Raw genomic sequence first — 19,272 nt, forward strand, 5'->3', positions numbered from 1 at the left:
ATCTGTTTTTAATACAAGTATCCTAGAAAAGATACTTCAGAACAAGGGAAATTAGTGACTCTGTTTGCAAGATGTGCAGACATGCAAGGGAGACATGAAGAATTCTCTCCCAACGTACTTGTAACACCACCATGCACAGATAGTCATTAATATTTTGGTTTACACAGGTATAATCATTTTACTGTGCTTCACAGACATTGTGCTCTTTACAAAATTTGAAATTTAGCAGCAGTCCTGCATCAAGAAACTCACTGAAGGCTCAGACGATCTTTAGTAAGTTTTAGCAATAAGGTATTTTTAAAGTAAGATATGTATACTGATTTTTAGATATAATGGTATTTCACACTTAACAGACTTACCAGATAGTGTAAATGTGATTTTAACAGATATTGGGAAATGAGAAATTTTGTGTTTTACTTTATTGTAATATTGCTTTATTGCAGTGGTCTGGGACCAAAACCTGCCATATCTCCAAAGTATATCTTTGAAGAGATTTCTATTTACATTTATGTACTTAGATATTCATTCTTATTTTCTAGGCAAGTTTTTATGTCTTATTTCTAAGAGATGGTAAAGTACATTGTTTAATAGCAGCAGCTATAGAAGGTCACTCTTGTCTTGCCATTGATGTTTTCATTATTGTGTATGGTTGCTGTTGCAGGCTCTTAAAAAAATAGTTAATTTAAATGATGAAAACAACTCTAAAACTAGTTTAAATAATAAACCTAACAGTTACAGACATTTTAATGTCATAGATGTGGAAGAAGGATGTGCTAATGATGCTGTCCTGAATTGACAAAGAGTATTTCCACCATTTGGTAACTCAGAAATCTCAAGACAATTAAAACATTTTTTCTTAAAGTTATTTTTCAGCTTGGCGCCCGTATCTCAGTGGTTAGGGCGCTGGCCACATACATCGGGGCTGGCAGATATGAACCAGGCCTGGGGCCTACTAAACAACAATGACAACAACAAAAATAACCCGGCATTATGGCGGGTGCCTGTAGTCTCAGCTACTTGGGAGGTTGAGACAAGAGAATCACTTGAGCCCAAGATTTTGAGGTTGCTATGAGCTGTGATGCCACAGCACTCTACCTAGGGTAACAGTGAGATTGTGCCCCCACCCCCCCAAAAAAAAGAAGTTATTTTTCCTAGATCAGAAAACAATTTTTAAAGGTGTTAATAATCTCACTAATTCTTTTTTTTCAAATAATGCCTACAAGGAATCATTTTATTTTACAGAGGACTAGGTTGGTAGCAGTTATGAATAGTCACACTAATCACCATATTGTACAGGAGAACATTATTGATATATTCTTGTTAGTATTTTTCATTTGACATAGTATCAAGTGTGTTTCTTTGAATTCCTTTTATGGCACGGAATCTTTAGTTACACGACTTTAAGGGAGAAGTGACATCTTCGTGTTTTTCTCAGGTCTTTTATTTATAAGTAATTCATTTCCTAAGGCAAATTACCAAGGTTTTGTTGGTTAATCTTTGTAGTAATCATGCCATTTTATTTTCTGTATTTTTACTGTTTTGAGGCAGAGTCTTGCACTATTGCTTAGGCAAGAGTGCGGTGGTGTCAGCTTACCACAGTTTCAGACTTCTGGGCTCAAGTGATCCTCCTGCTCCAGCCTCCTGAATAGCTGGGACTATAGTGCATGTACTACCACACCTGGCTAGTTTTTCTATTATTTTCTATATTTCTGATGCTTTGACATCTAGACCTTGCTGACCCTTGAGAGAGAATTTTTCCTAGGACTAGCCGGTTCCTACAGATAGTAAATAACTCATTTGTGAGGATACCTTTCATATGAAGACCAGCCAATCCAGAGCCCATACCCAAGACACCAACTTTGTCCAACACTTGTGCTCTGAGCCACTATCCCGCTTCCCTAAGCATTCCAGAACTGGATACCGAACAATTAGAGAAACAACTCCTAAACTCCTGAGCTGGCTGAAAATACTCAATCTAGCCAATCCTAAAACTGCATGTCCTACAGAAACCATGGAAAAAGATCTTGCTCACATTTATCCTTATCCCTCTACCTCCTAACCAGTCCTGTTGCTTTCCCATATGGTCTAGTATGAGTCGGCATGGTTCCCCTTCTTTCATATTGATTTTATTTTAGACTTACAGTTTGGGTAGCTTCTAATCTTACTTCTACATTTCTGTAGTATTATTTATATGAAATGGGAAATACCTGTTCCTTGAAATTTTTATTACAACTCTATTGTAAAATCTCCTGGCATCTTAAAAAGGCATCTTTAAATTTTATATTTAAAAAGGCATCTATACATAGAACAGAAACATATCTATAGTATTGAATAAATAGTAGACTCTCTGTAAATTGACCACCAAAGGGACTGTAACAAGCTGGTCAACATAGGGAGGGTAGTCAACCTAAGGAACTAGGCCAACTTGAGGTAGTCAATAAAGGGAGGTAGTCAACTATGAAGGTTCTACTGGGCGGTGCCTCTGGCTCAGTGAGTAGGGCGCCGGCCCCATATAACAGGGGTGGTGGGTTAGAACCCAGCCTCTGCCAAACTGCAACACACACACACCGAAAAAAAAATAAATAAATAAAAAGAAGAAGAAGAAATATGAAGGTTCTACCATATTTTACATTGTTATTTGAAAATTTTGTTAGAGAAATAAGAAACAAGTTAGAAAAAATTTGAGCACTCTGGGAAGCTAAAGTGGGTGCATAGCCTGAGCTAGAGCACGACCCTACAAACTAAAAACAGCCAAGCATTGTGGCGGATACCTGTAGTTCCAGCTACTCAGGAGGCTGAGGCAAGAGAATCGCTTGAGCCCAAGAGTTTGAGGTTGCTGTGAGCTGTCACAACAAGCACTCTCCCGAGGGCGACAAAATAAAACTCTGTCTCAAAAAAAAAGAAAGTTGTGATTGTTGAAGCTGAGTCTTGAGTATATTGAATAAAATGATGGCTTGTAATACTCTGTCTCTACTTTTGAGTATGTTTGAAATTTTCCTCAATAAAAAGGGTTTCTAAAAACATGTTTCTTAGCTAATATTTTTATGTAACTTTATTCGTGTTTGATTTTTTAATAGAGCAAAGACAAGATTGCATCCTACAGCAAAACTCCAAAAATTAACCGAAGTGATGTAGGCAAGGAGATGAAAGAGAAATCCTCTATGAAACGTAAACTTCCTTTTCCATTAGTCCATCAAGAAATGAAGAACGAGATTCAGACACAGGTAGAGTGACTTTTTTGTTGTTGTTGTTAAAATTTAATTATTCTTTTACTGTGATATCCTCTCTTTTGCAGCACTCCTCTTGACATCACATTAACTGTGTAGAGAAGTATTTGTATTTCAGATTTATCATTTTGGAGCAGAATGTTACCTTTGTCATCCAGATGTGATTTCTAACAGATAAAAACAATTTGCTTTATTTCTTAACTCTTTATATTTATTTCCTATTCCTTACCACTTTTAGAACTTAATTTTTGGGGAAACATTCCAGTGATGAAAATTTACTTGGTGATAAACATTAAGATATGGTAAATTTGAGAAAAGATTGTTGAGTTTTTGTAAACATATTATTGGACACACCAAAAAAATTGAGGCATTTTGGATTCAGAAGTAAATTAGAAATATGTACCACTAAAAACAAAAAAATATTAAGTCTAACTGCCAAAATGCTTTTCATAGTACTTTTGTTTCTTAAAACTCTTATATATTAGAAATTGATACTTAAGATAAGTCAAACCCAATTATTCTTAATAGATGAGAACTTTATTACTGCTATCTAATAAATTACTAAGGCATGTGTTAGCTCTAAGCTAATCATTTCTTAAAACTAATAAAAACTTGAATATTTGTTATAGTTATTTTATTCCTTGCAAGAAATAATAATGAATTGTTCTTAAGAATGTTTTCACTTCCTTCACTGGAAGTATCCCATTCTGAGTGTTTTTAAAGAAGTTATATACTAATATATTTGTGGCCACTTGAATTATTATTACAGAAATGATCTTAATCTGGAAACTGAACGTAAAGATTTTGAAACACCCTATGCTAACATTGCTTTAGAAAACAATTTGTAGTATACATTTTTTAGTTGACAGGTCTCTGTATGTTTTCTGTATCTATTAACTTGAATTAGACATTGTTCTTAAACACTTATGACAAAAATAAGACATTGTTTTATATACTATATACACAGTGAAAATATTAAGAATTTCCCTAGACCCAAAGCAAAATGAGTTATTTACAATCTACCTTCTTTTTATAATTAAAAAAAAAACAGAATACAGAGTACAATTAAGTGGTATTGTCTATATGAAAGATAATTATACCATCAAACTCCATGTTTAACATTTATCTTTTTAATTGGAAATGCTGTATTTCAAACTATTGGCTGAAACTGTCAATGACGGTAACATATATCAAAACACTTATCCTAATATATGTAGTATTAAAGGTGTCTTAAATGTGTTACATACATTTTAGAAAACAAAATGACTACAAAAACAGAAAATGGACAAAAGATACAAGCAGAATTACAGAATGATAGTTGGCAAAGAAATGTGTGAAAAACATAGTAATAGTAATCAAAGAAATACAATTTATGATGATTGACACAATTGTTATTGGTCCAAATCATACCTGGTGGTTATGGGTTGGAAAAAATAATTTGCTTTAATTGGTCTAAGTTAAAGGAATACCTTGTTCAAGGTTAAATATGACAAGATGTATCAAAAACTAAGTTTTTCAACATTTGACTAATCCTTCTTTTGGCATTCATTCCATTTAAATAATTATTGATGAGAACAAACATTTTATCTTTAAGAATATTTATCTGAGTTTTGTTTATAATGGCAAAGAAAATCTGGAAAATAATGTTAAGTAATACAAGATGTATTTAACTATGGTAAATGTAATGAAAAAATATGATTTTCACCCTTAAAAATAGCATTGTAAAAGAATACATAATATGTATTCTAGTCCCAGTTAATGATATTGGAAATGAAAAACTAGGCTATAAAACAAAACAAATTGTTTGATTACATTAAAATGTAATTTGTGTGTGTATACACATTACATCTATTAAGTAATATGAAAAGATAAAATAAGACGGTTTAAACATAAAAGACTATTTCACTGTAAGAACTAAGCCTGCACCTGATGGGTGTATTTTGGGTTCAGAATAAAATGCAGATGTTACAAACCCTGATGGGAACAAGGAGGCAGCATTAATAATGCTATTCAGCTCATCATCCCTTGATGTGAGGGATTAACTGATAACTGTCTAAACCAGTGGTTCTCAACCTTATTAATGCCGTGACCCTTTAATACAGTTCCTCATGTTGTGGTGATCCCAATCATAAAATTATTTTTGTTGCTAGTTATGGTTGGGGGTCACCACAACATGAGGAACTGTATTAAAAGGTCACGACATTAGGAAGGTTGAGAACCATTGGTTTAAACTGAAATACGTAGTTTTTAAAAATGATTACTTTAAAAATATTTCTTTAAAATTCCCTCATACTTTATACTTTTTAATGGTATATGATTCCTTTTATAAACAAGAAGCAATTACTTTAGTTTCTTTCTATGTTGGATTAAAATAAACTAAATCTTACAGCTTTTTATTTAAAAATAGCATATTAGGGCTTGGCACCTTTGGCTCAGAGGCTAGAGTGCCAGACATACACACTGGAGCTGGCAGGTTTAAACCCAGCCTGGGCCTACCAAACAGCAATGACAACTACAACCAAAAAAAAAAAAAAAAAAAAAAAAAAAAAAAAGAAAAGAAAAAGAAGAAAGAAAAGAAAAGAAAAATAGCCAGGCATTATGGCCGGCACCTGTAGTCCTAGCTACTTGGGAGGCTGAGGCAAGAGAATTGCTTAAGCCCAAGAGTTAGAGGTTGCTGTAAGCTGTGATATCACAGCACTCTACCAAGGGCAACATAGTGAGATTGTCTCAAAAAAAAAAAAAAATTAACATATCAGGCTGGTTGTGGTAGCTTATACCTATAAGACCAGCACTTGGGGAAGTCTAGGTGGGTCCAAGGTTTTGATAGCATCCTGGGCAACATAACAAGACCCCATCTCTTAAAAAAAAAATTAGCTGGGCATGGTAGCACACACCTGTAGTTCCAGCTACTCAGTAGGCTGAGGCAAGAGGATCACTTGAGCCCAGGAATTTGAAGTTGCCTGAATTTATGATGTTATCACAGCACCCTACTACTCCAGGCAACAGAACAATATCCTGTTTCCAAAAAAATTAAAAAATGAAAGAAAAACATAGCGTTTTAAAACAATTAAAAATAGCATATATATGTTATTTTTTCTTGTTCCTACATGAATGTATTTTAGTCTCTGCTAGTTACTTTTTAAATATATTTAGAAGTATCCTTGGGAAGATGTTCTGCAGATATTAACACTTGACAGGATGTGAGCTGTTTTTTTACTTATTTATACTTTTTGTATGACTAGCATTTTTGAAATAATGGACATAAATTACTTTTACAAAGTCATTACTTTTTAAAAGGGGTATTCATACCATTGTCCAAGACAGGCCTATTTGGCCCCCAAAATCAATAGTAATGATATCACCAAATAAGGTTTTGTTTTGTTTTGAGATAGAATTTTATTCTGTGCTCTGGGGAGAGGTGTAGAGTGCTGTAGTGTCATGGCTCACAATACCTCAAACTCTTGTGCTCAAGCAGTCCTCGTGCCTCAGCCTCCTGATTGGCTAGGACTACAGGCATGTGCCAGAACACTCAGGTAATTTTTGTCTTTTTTATTTGTTCATAAAGATGGGATCTCACTCTTGCCCAGGCTGGTCTCGAACTGCTGAAGTCTCAGCTTCCCAGAGTGCTAGGTTTACAAGCATGAGCCAACATGCACAGGCCCAAGTAAAGATTCTTTTTTTTTTTTTTTTTTTTTTTTTTTGTGGTTTTTGGCCGGGGCTGGGTTTGAACCTGTTACCTCCGGCATATGGGACTGGTGCCCTACTCCTTGAGCCACAGGCGCCACCCCCAAGTAAAGATTCTTAAATGTTATTTTTAGATAGACCAGCATATCTTAAACTTCCAAATTCTTAATTTTTTTAGTACTTACTAATTTTTTGAAAGAAAACATTCTAGAAAAGTAAGTGCTTGACTAGACAAATTAAATTTGGATCTGGGCACAGTGGCTTATAACTGTAATCCCAGTTCATTTAGAGGCTAAAGTGAGAGGATTGCTTGAGGGCAGGAGTTTGAGCCTACCTTGGGCAACAAACTGAGAGCCCACCTCTACAAATTATAAAAATAAAATAATTAGCTGGGCATGGTAGCATGTGCTTGTTAGTCATCGCTAGAACATTCATATATTGCTAATGAACATTCGTAGTGCTAGTACATGCACTGTGCAGTAACTTCTGTCATTTTTGGTAGTTATCAAAGATGTCTAAGTGAACTTTATTCCTACACTATCAGTCATAAAATCATACTTATTTTCTTTACTAGATTTGTGGCATCCTAGGGAAAGCCACAGTCTCTTACTGTGAAAAAATTTAACAGTTTCTTCTTGGCCTTCAAACTAAATTTGCAGTTATTTTTGTTATTAGCAATGCTTTCAAGAGCATCTTTGCATATTGTATTTTTATCATACACTGAATTATTTCTTTATGTATCCCCTGGAGTATGGTTACAGTTTTTAAAAGAATAGAACATTTCTGTGATTCTTGATATTTTTACAAATAATCATACCTAGTTATAAAGCCTCTAGCGATACATTAATGTTCTTTAACCTCACAGGACCTTGGGGAACATGTTTTACGTCATCATTTTAGTTTGCATGGTTAGATAACTAGAAAGATAAAATATACTTCACTTTTTTAGTATTTGTTTCCTTTTAGTAATCATTATTTGTTTACTCATTTGGGGGGAGCATTTTTAGATAATATGGCATGAGAAAATTCAAAGTGGTATCGTGTGGTCTGTTTCCAAAGTCCATGTTGTGAAATATAATAAACTAAATCTTTTCCACCAGCCAGCCTTTGAAGTTCTATTTTCCTAAGACTTTAGATGCCATGAAAGGATTTACCTTATTTAATGTGATTTAACAGATTTGGAGAGAGGAATTCTTTAAAATTTCCTTTAAAAGAAATTTAAAGGTATAGTTTTTCTGGGAACTATGTTAAAATAGCAGATAAAAGCAGAGCTATATTTATGAACAATAATCACCTTTGGTGATTTTGTAGCAATTATTTATTATACGGATTTACCCCATTTCTCGCCACGATTTTATTATAACAATTTCAAACATGTAGTATAGGCTCAGTACCCATAGCTCAGCAGTTAGGGTGCTGGCCACATACACCGGGGCCAGTGGGTTCGAACCCAGCCCAGGCCTGCCAAACAACAATGACAACTACAACAAAAAAATAGCCAGGCGTTGTGGTGGGCTCCTGTAGTCCCAGCTACTTGGGAGTATGAGACAAGAGAATTGTTTAAGCCCAAGAGTTTGAGGTTGCTGTGAGCTGTGACTCCATGGCACTCTACCAAGGGTGACATAATGAGACTCTGTCTCAAAAAAAAAAATGTAGAATAGACTTTAAAAATAATTCTTGGTATTTTTCTTATTTTCTTTCAACCTGAATCAGAATATTAACTTTAAAAGATTGTTTTAAAAATTACAGATATTAGCTGGGCATGGTGGCTCATGCCTGTAATTCTAGCACTCTGGGAGACCAAGGTGGGTCAGGAGTTTGAGAGCAGCAAAAATGAGACTCAGTCTCTCACAAAAGTAGAAAAAGTTGTGTGTTGGTGCACACCTATAGTCCCAGCTACTTGGGAGGCTGAGATAGTAGGATTGCTTGAGCCCAGGAGTTTGAAGTTGCTGTGATCTTTGATGATCTCACTACACTATAATCTAGCAGTGCAATAGAGTAAGAGTCTTTCTCAAAAATAAAATAAAACAAATACATAAATAAATACACAATTGTTTTTGTCTTGTCTTGCCTTGCCTTGCCTTGCCTTGCCTTGCCTTGCTATAAAAGGACATATCATGGAAAGGATTGCTCTGCTTAGAACTCACTGTTTTACATCCATCTCATTAATAGCAGTATTTTAATACAGCCTAGTCTCAGTATAGCATAGAGGGAAGAAGTAGTTGATTAATGGGACAGATGTGGAAGCTTTAATATTCTAGCTCTTGAATTAAGTCCTTATAGAGTACATATTCACAAATACTTTGTCTAAACATACTTATCTGAATAGAAACCAAACGATATGTGGGGTTAGGGTGAATTGAATTGGTTACTTCTAAAGGAAGATTTAGGTGGTTCTTAACCTTCCTAATGCAGCAATGTATTTTCATTGTTAAAAAGGGGTCATGGCCCACAGGTTGAGAACCGCTGCTTTAGATCAACTGTTAAACTACTTACTTATATTATGACTGTAATTGCAAGTTCAATTTATCCATTGTGCTTTTAATCTGTTAAAATAGTATGATTTCCTTCAATAATCCACTTTAGTCTAATAGGCACAATTTATTGGTTGCCACTTTTTCTTTGCAATCTGTGGAATTTGTGTGTTTTTATATGAAATGTCAATTATTTTTCATGGAATTTTTGTAGTTGTTAATCTATTCAGTTTTTAAATGTCTTTATTGAAAATCTTGTCATTTACTACATTTACCACTTAACTTCAGAATGATATTAAAAAAATGTTACTTTATTACCCTTTTAACTGAGTGAATATTTCCATCACTAAACTTTCAGGCTTATTTTTTAAAATACTATGTTTTAGAGTTACTTGTTCTCTAAGCTTTTTTTTTTTTTGAGCACTTGAGTACTGAAATCTTGAATACTGTCTTGTAATAGTGATCCTGGAAAAAAAGGTCTATGTCAATAAGTTGAGGATGTGAAGATCAGAATATTATTGTGAGTTGAAATGTTGCATTTCTTAGTAAGTGAAAGTATGTACTCTGTCGATATCACTGAAGTCAGTTCTCCATATTCTCATTTCTCTGTCATGAATTGTTAGACAGAATTATATGTTCTTAACTGATTGACTTTGACTTAGAATGCTTTCTTTCTAAGAGGGCTTTTATAGTGATCACTATAGTATTAGGTAGGTGGAAAAGAAATTGCTATTTTGGACCAGGAATTTTAGATCATTACAACTAGGCTCAGACACATCTTTATTAATCAAAATAGGAACCATTACAATCAACGCACTGTTGCCAATGAGAAATAAGTTTTTTGATTTTGTAGTGTAAAAATCCATGCTTTGGGATTTGACGAACTCTTGGAAAGCATTTTCTGCGTCATGCTCCTTGTGGAAATATTTTCTCTGAAAAAAATTGTTGAGATGCTTGAAGAAGTGGTAGTAGATTATCGAGAGACGAGGTGAATGTGGTGGATGAGGCAAAACTTCATAGCCCAATTTGTTCAACTTTTAAAACATCGGTTGTGCGACTTGTGGTCAGGAATTGTCATGGAGAAGAACCAGGCCCTTTCTGTTGACCGCTGTGCGGCGGCAGGTGTTGCCGTCTATTGTGCATCTCATTGATTGGCTGAACATACTTCTCAGACAGAACCGTTTCACCGGGATTCAGAATGCTATAGTGGGTCAGATCAGCAGCAGACCGCCAAACAGTGACCATGACCTTTGTTTAGTGCAGGTTTGGCTTTGGGAAGTGCTTTGGAGGTTCCTGTCAGTCCAGCCACTGAGCTGGTCATCACCAGTTGTCATATGAAATCCACTTTTCCTCACACATCACTATCCAATTGAGAAATGGTGCATAGAATAAGAGAAGACAACACTTGAAAATGATGATTGTCTGGTTTTTGTCAGCTCGTGAGTCACCTACTTATTGAGCTTTTTCACCTTTTCATTTTGCTTCAAATGCTGAACGCCAGGATGGTTATTGAGTTTTTAGGCAATTTCTTCAGTAATTTCTCCTGTAGTTGTCAGAGGATCAGCTTCCATGATTGCTTTCTGTTGGTCATTGTCAGCTTCCGATGGCGGCCGTATCCTCCTCATCTCATCTCCTTTGCAAAACTTCTTGAACCACTGCACTGTATGTTTGTTAGCAATTCTGGGCCAAATGTGTTGTTGATGTTGCGAGCTGTTTCAGCTGCTTTATGACCCATTTTGAACTCAAATAAGAAAATTGCTCTAATTTCCTTTTTGTCTAACATTTCCATAGTCCAAATAAATAAAAACAGGAAGTAAGTCATTAGTAAAAGTGAGAAAAGCTCGTTGAAATGATGCTTAATGTAATTATATTTATTTAAGAATGTATTCTGGTACCAAATAGCAAATTTCAAAAATGCAAAAACTATAAATACTTTTGTGCCACTTTATACCATTTGAATATATTTGCGATCTAGGATGATACTGCAGTCCACAGTGTTTTGTTGTCTTCAGAGTAGTTTGACACTCATAGAACAAAATGGGTTGATTCAGGTTTTCTTAAGACAAATTCTAATCAACCCAAAAAAAACAGTGATGAAGTACTACTACCTCTTTTACTGTTTGTCAGGTGGTATGTTTTAATAAACAGCATCAGTAATATGTATTATTGAAACTGCCTGGTTGAATTCCTCAACTTTAAGATATTCGAGATGAAGAAACTGAAATCTTAGGTGTCGGCAAAACCTGTGTTTTAAACATACTTTTGGCTTTGTCTTAAAAAGTAATCTTTTGGAAAAATAATGATAAATCATTAAGTAACTGGTGGTCTTTTGAAAATGTTGGTTTGTTGAATTCTGCACTTCCCTTTATGTGCTTTTTTCTTTTCTGTCTCTCTTCATTCTGTAGATTCAGATGCAAGACATACAAGTGAATATTGGGGGGAAAGACTTACATCTTTTTACAGGACATACTCAGGTAATTAGATTATCAGGTGTTCCTGTTTAGCCAGTGGTTTCTATCACATTTACAATTAATTATTGTATGATAAGCAACTTCTTTTCAAACTTATATATAGATTTCTTTGGCTAAATAACTGTACTGTGTTTACTATTTTTGTTCTGAGATATCAAGTGTATCATATATAGTACATTGTAGCAGGACTACTTCATGCCTCCACTCATGTAGAAAACAATGTGAGAGTCAACCTCTGGCATGGTGTAGTGCAGTGATCCCTATGGGAAGATACCCTTTAGGAGAGATCCTTAGTGTATTTTGTAATATACACTTCACAAGGTATACGTAGTGTGCTGATTTTGATAGTATCATCAGATCCTTTTTGTCATGTTTTTTTAAAAAACATATTTAAACAGTTTTTTCCATTAAACTCATTAGTCTTTATTGACTTTGCTTCCAAAGCTAAATTTACTTATAACTGGATTAAAATACCAGGTTACCAGGAGAGATGCCATCACCATTAACTATATTTATACCTCTGTTCAGCTTGGTACCAGTTACTATATGTTTCTGATTTCATAATTGCCCTAGATAAAGAGTTGAAGAAAATATATAAATACTATCACTTTAAAGAGTAAATGTGTTCTCTAGTATGTTAAAATTAGTTAAAAGTTTTGGTCGTCCTTTTTTTATAAATGGGCTAACATTTTTATTTCTGAACTTTAAAACATTATAAATACTGTTTAGTCCCTGGATCTAAGTGTCCAGTTTTTAGCACATGACATTTAGCTATAAAAAAAAAACTGAAATAAACTTGTCACTGATAATAAATACTTTTTAATTATTTCATAAATTTGTTGGGTTGGGTGGGGAAGTGGTAAAATCCAGTAATTATCCATAAAATTATTAGTTGAGCTTGAACAATCAGTAGTGTCTGGCTACTATTGTAAAAGTGGAGAGTGGGGGCATATTTATAATCAGTTACTCTGAAATTACATTTCTAAAATGTAATTTCCAAAGTGCACCTGCAAAAGATCTATGTGTGTTTGTATGTATATATGTGTGTGTGTGTGTGTGTATGTGTGTGTGTGTATACATATATATGAAGTCATTCATCATCTGAATCTTATTGCAGAAAACCAAAAGATTCAGACATTCAACTGTTAGAGATTCATGTAGATATTTTATAACCAGTGAGTAATGGCAATTTTTTTTTTTCTCAGAATTGAAGTTACATACATTGCAAACATGATTGGTGCTCATCTCTATTGGTAGTTCCAGTGTTTCATTTCCTGCACAGTGACTAATTTCTGAGACACTGATTGGTTTGTGAACCAAGTCCCCAAGAAAAACAGTTTTATTTCTTACTTAATTGGGATGCAACTATGTTGAGCTTTCTGTATTCTGACATGATCTGAAAAGAAAGCATTAGTTTTCAATATTATAAGACCGGAACATCTCTATTTCTGGGGGTTTTCTGAACCTTGAACGAACAAATGTTGGATTGTTGCAAAGTCCACTTCTCTGTGTGGGTTGAAGAGTCTGAAGTGAATTTCTTGTATTTTTCCTTGTAAATCTACACTGAATGGAATTTGAAGTTTATAGTAGACTGTACTAAATGAGCACATTTGTCAGTATTATTACTATATTTAAACGTGAAAATTCTGGCCTATTATTAGGACAAATAAATACATTTTACAGCTACCAAATCTTGAGAAGTGTCTAACTCTTTATCAAATACATAGTATACCGTGCATGTCTAAAAGATTATCATTTTTTAGTTATGATAGATCAGAGGAAACAAACTCATTATAGGACAGATAAATAGCCTTGTTAACTCCTTTAAACTTGAAAAAGCATATTTAGAGACATTTGTGTCTAACGTTTAGACTTTGAAGAATGGTATGGTTGTCTGTGGCCTTGCTATCTTATACCAGCTACTCTTTATTTACGTTTCTTATCTGTCTCATGTAAAACATGAACTGAGATAAATGACTGTGATAACTAAATTAAAGCAAAACTAGAGTTCATATAGGATGTAGCATCTAATTTGGATTTTTGTTTAAATATTTGGAGTATACCAAATTTGTTAATTCTTCTCCAAAATATGACAATCTTATCTTTGATCATTTGGCAGCATGGCATTCTAATAATGAATTTATAAGAATTTTTTATTGTCACCTGTTTGCTTTAGAGTGTATTTTTTTTTAAAAAAAACATTGTTTTAAAATTCAATTAAAATGAATAAACTCAATTGTTTTGCAAATATAAAGGCCAAATTTTTCTCAAATCTGTTTTAAGGAAACTTTTTTTGTTTTCCTCTCATCACTAGATTTTACTTCTTTTCCTTGAAACATCTTTTCTACTTTATAGAAAATTTTCACAATGTTAACTATTTTATTTTCAGGTGAGATGTACCACTTAAATATTTGTTATTCATATGGAAAACCATTAAAACAATAACTGTGGTTTCTCACTAAATACTAGAAAGCCATGATGTTTAGTTACATGTATTAACTAGAAAGAGTGAATATAGATTTCAGGAAAAAATAGGCTTCTCCAAAGACATATTTAGGGCTTTATAATAAATTTTGTAGTAAGTTAGGTTAAATGCTGATATTTTTTGGATTTATAGTAAATGGGATCATTAAAGAATGATCTCATTTATATAACATAAATAAGGATATGATAAATATGAAAATTAAAGATTATACTGGAAATATTAATGAAAGCTGATTTAATGAGTTGATATTTTTGTTCTTATGTAAAATCAAATATTTCACAAAGTGGACATTCTAGGAGCTATGGAATTTTTAATGATTTGTGGGCAGCAGAGTTTAAAAATTAGGACCTTTAATTTTTCTAGGCCATTAGAAAGCCAGTTTATCCCAGTTAATTTAAGTGATACATTGAAACATTATTTAATTTCTTATGCCTACTAATAATACCAGATTTTAATTACTTTCTTGAGATGTGCCAGATTAATAAATGCCAATCTCCTAGAGTATTCTAGCAGCAGGCACATCTCTGTGAATGAAACCACTGTGTTGACTACTAAGCCTTCCCTTCTCCCACTCATTTTTGCTGTTAAATTTATTATTTATTATTTTTAAATAATAAATAAATAATAAATAATAATATATAAAATATATTATTTAAAATTTATTATTCTATTATTATTTATAATTTATTATCAATTATTTTTGCAGCTCTTCTTTACAGGTACCCTCAAACCTGGATCCATAAATTCCAGATACTGGTATAGGTTTTTTCAAGAAACAGATGCCTAGGCAGGTATTAGCCAGACTTCTATATATTAGCTTATACAGGGTACATGTAAAACACAGACATCTATATCTCTCACCTAAGAAATTCAGTTCAGTCAGAATTTTCTCACACTAATGGGGAATTCAGGTAGCATTGCCAAAGAATTTTCCAAATAGTTTGAATCTGAGAGCTTACTGTGATGAATCAGATCTCTTTGAAAGTCCCTCATAAATTTATAGAACTGTGTAGGATGTCTGCTAAGCCATAGCCAACCAGAATCTTTAATTTGCTTATTTTTAGCTTTGATTATATCATTTCACATTTAAGAATTCTGTGACTAGAATAAAATAATTTGGTGCCCTTTTTTCAGTAATTATGCTGTGTGATGAGACCTGTCGTAAATACTTAGTTCTGGGTGCAGAGACAAGATGGCGACTGAAACCAGCTTTCTACAGAGGCTCCCGTCCTGAAGGAGAGTTAAGGGATGAAAATTTAGCAAGTAACCTTATAGATTCGAGCAGCACCAAGAGAGAAACTTGAAGAACGCACATCAACCCCGCTGAGGAGAGCTGCGACCACAAGGATGGAAACAAAAGGTACAAAACCCATCACCAAGCAGACGGGAGTCCCTCCTCCCCCATCTGATTGGCTTAATTGCCCCACAAACAAACAGGAAGAAATCAAAGGCCCTCCCACTACATTTCACGGGAGAGACCTACTAAAATCTGGACCTACCTCCCTTACTAGGGTGCCTAGATGTTCTCCTGCCAGGCATAAAAACTGTATAAAACTGTAAATATACTTTGCCGGCAACTCTGAGCTCCCAGCACTCCCCTCTACTCTCTCTGAGGTCTGAAAGCCTGTCCCTGAGGAGTTCGGATTCTTGGGTGACTTCCAGAGGGGAGAGGACAGTGCCCAAGCTATGGCTGGTCAGCACTGATTTTGGGGCACGGGAGAGAAGTGAGGACAGTCAGCTGAGGGCAGCCCTAACCAAGGAAGCGCTTCTCCGAGGTGTGGTGCAGCAGCCCTCTTTGGGCAGCAATACAACCAGGCATAAAACTGAGTGGAACTGTGTGACCTCGCTACCGGCTTCTCTGGACTCCTGGCTGCTCTGGGCTTCCAGCGCTCACCCTGCCCTCGCTCTGTGGTCTGGGAAGACCTGAGCACCTGCACACACTCGGGCAAGGAACTGGGTGGAACTGAGTGTGTTACTGCTGGCGCCTCTGGGCTCTCACTGCTACCCCCACCCCCGCCCTCACTCTGACGAGAGACTAGGAGGAACTGAGTGAGCTCGCTGCCGGTGGTTCTGGGCTCCTGGCGCCCTACCCCACCCTCACTCTAGGATGTGGAGACCTGTCCCCCCGGGAGTCCAGACTCTTAGGGGATTTGTTGGGGTGTGGACACTGCCTGAACTGCGCCTGGTGGGTCCTGACTCTGGGAAGCAGGAGTGAGGCTGGGCGAGACCCACATCAGAGGGGCAGTTCCCTGAGGCAGCTGAAGCCACACCCCCTGTCTCCCTGGGCAAGCAGAGGAGGCCACCCCTGAGTATAGGATTTGCCTGAGGCGACTCACACACCCCGGAAACTTCCAGGGCAGGGCCGACTCAGAACTGAGACTTCAACCCAGAGCAAGTGCTTCACTGGGGTCAAACAGAAGCCAGCTGAAAATAAGTCAGAACCACTTAACCCCACCACACCAGATAGGGCCCCAGTGTCTCAGGCCACAACACTGAACGGGCCCTCAACAAAACCCCAGGGGAAAAATCAAAGGGAGTAAAATAACCATGGGGCAGAATCAGCGGAAAAACTCTGGTAATATGAATAACCAGAATAGATCAACACCCTCAAGGAAAGATATGGCGGATGTAATTGAAGATCCCCATTCATAAACAACTGGCAGACATGTCAGAAATCGAACTCAGAATTTGGATTGCAGACAAGATTGATAAAATGGAATTAGGAATCCGAGGAGAAATTCAAAAGTTGTCTCAAGAATTTAACGAATTTAAAGACAAAACCACCAAAGACTTAGACACACTGAAGCAAGAATTTGTAGCCCTCAAAGATATGAAAAATACGGTAGAATCCCTCAGCAACATAATGGACCAAGCAAAAGAAAGGATTTCTGACATCGAAGATAAAGCCTTTGAACGCTCCCAAACTCTCAAAGAGGAAGAGAAATGGAGAGCAAAAACGGATCATTCTCTTAGAGAGCTCTGGGATAATTCGAAGAAGGCTAATACATGAATAATAGGAGTTCCGGAAAATGATGACGTGGCATCGATGGGCACAGAGGCCCTTCTGCATGAAATTATGAAAGAGAATTTTCCAGACATGCCTAGAGATTCTGAAATTCAGATAGCAGGCAGTTTCAGAACTCCAGCACGATTCAACCCCAATAAGTCATCCCACAGACATATCATAATTAGCTTCACTAAAGGTAACATAAAGGAGAAAATTCTCAACGTTACCAGGCGAAAGAAAGCCATTACCTACAAAGGAAAGAACATTAGAATGACTGCAGATATCTCTGCTGAAACTTTTCAAGCCAGAAGAGGGTGGTCATCGACTTTTAATCTCCTAAAGCAAAATAACTTTCAACCCCGGATCTTGTATCCAGCTAAACTCAGCTTCACTTATGATGGAGAAATTAAATACTTTAATGACATTCACATGTTGAAGAAATCTGCCACAACCAAACCAGCTCTTCAGGATATTCTCAGACCTATCCTCCATAATGACCAACCCAATCCTCTACTACAAACGTAAACTCACTCAGAAACGTCTGATCAAACTCCAACTTCTGTAAGGGTGAAAAGATTAAAAATGTCCACTGGACTTTTGAAAAACTCGATACCCAAAATTCCACCAAACTTATCAAGTCTCCATTAATGTGAATGGCTTAAACTGTCCTCTAAAGAGACATAGGTTAGTTGACTGGACACAAAAACTCAGACCAGATATCTGTTGCTTACAAGAGTCACATCTTAACTTAAAAGACAAATACAGACTCAGGGTGAAAGGATGGTCATCCATATTTCAGGCAAATGGTAACCAGAAAAAATCAGGTGTTGCAATTTTATTTTCAGACACAATAGGCTTTAAACCAAGAAAAATAAGGAAGGACAAGAATGGTCACTTCATATTTGTTAAGGGTAATACTCAATATGATGAGATTTCAATTATTAATATCTATGTACCCAACCAGAATGCACCTCAATTTATAAGAGAAACTCTTAACAGACATGAGCAACTTGATTTCCTCCAGCTCCATAATAGTCAGAGATTTTAACACTCCTTTGGCAGTGATGGTTCGATCCTCCAACAAAAAGCTGAGTAAAGAAATTTTAGATTTAAACCTAACCATCCAGCATTTAGATTTAGCAGACATCTACAGAACATTTTATCCTAACAAAACAGAATACACATACTTCTCATCAGCCCAGGGAACTTACTCCAAAATCGATCACATCTTAGGTCACAAGTCTAACCTCAGTAAATTTAAAGGAATAGAAGTTATTCCATGCATCTTCTTGGACCATCATGGAATAAAACTTGAGCTGAGTAACAACAGGAATCTGCATACTCATACAAAAACATGGAATTTAAATAACCTCATGCTGAATGATAGCTGGGTCAGAGATGAGCTCAAGAAGGAAATTGCCAAATTTTTGGAACAAACAACAATGAAGACACGAACTATCAGAACCTCTGGGACATCGCAAAGGCAGTTCTAAGAGGGAAATTTATAGCACTGCAAGCCTTCCTCAGTAGAATGGAAAGAGAGGAAGTTAGCAACTTAATGGGACATCTCAAGCAACTGGAAAAGAAAGAACACTCCAACCCCAAACCCAGTAGAAGAAAAGAAATAACCAAAATAACAGCAGAACAAAATGAAATTGAAAACAAAAGAATAATACAAGAGATCAATAAATCAAAAAGCTGTTTTTTTTAAAAGGTCAACAAAATAGATAAACTGTTGGCCAGCCTAATCAGGGAAAAAGAGTAAAATCTCTAATCTCATCAATCAGAAATGACAAAGACGAAATAACAACAGACTTGTCAGAAATCCAAAAAATCCTTAATGAATATTACAAGAAACTTTACTCTCAGAAATATGAAAATCTGAAGGAAATGGACCGATACTTGGAAGCTCGTCACCTTTCAA

General features: G+C 35.6%; 1 pseudogene; it reads left to right on the plus strand.

Annotated features, from left to right (window-relative positions):
- LOC128579413 (ankyrin repeat domain-containing protein 12-like) overlaps positions 1-19,272 on the plus strand; it is a 56,133-nt pseudogene that overhangs the window by 4,294 nt on the left and 32,567 nt on the right.

The sequence above is a fragment of the Nycticebus coucang genome, unplaced genomic scaffold (assembly GCF_027406575.1).
Source record: "Nycticebus coucang isolate mNycCou1 unplaced genomic scaffold, mNycCou1.pri scaffold_53, whole genome shotgun sequence".
Lineage (NCBI taxonomy): Eukaryota > Metazoa > Chordata > Mammalia > Primates > Lorisidae > Nycticebus > Nycticebus coucang.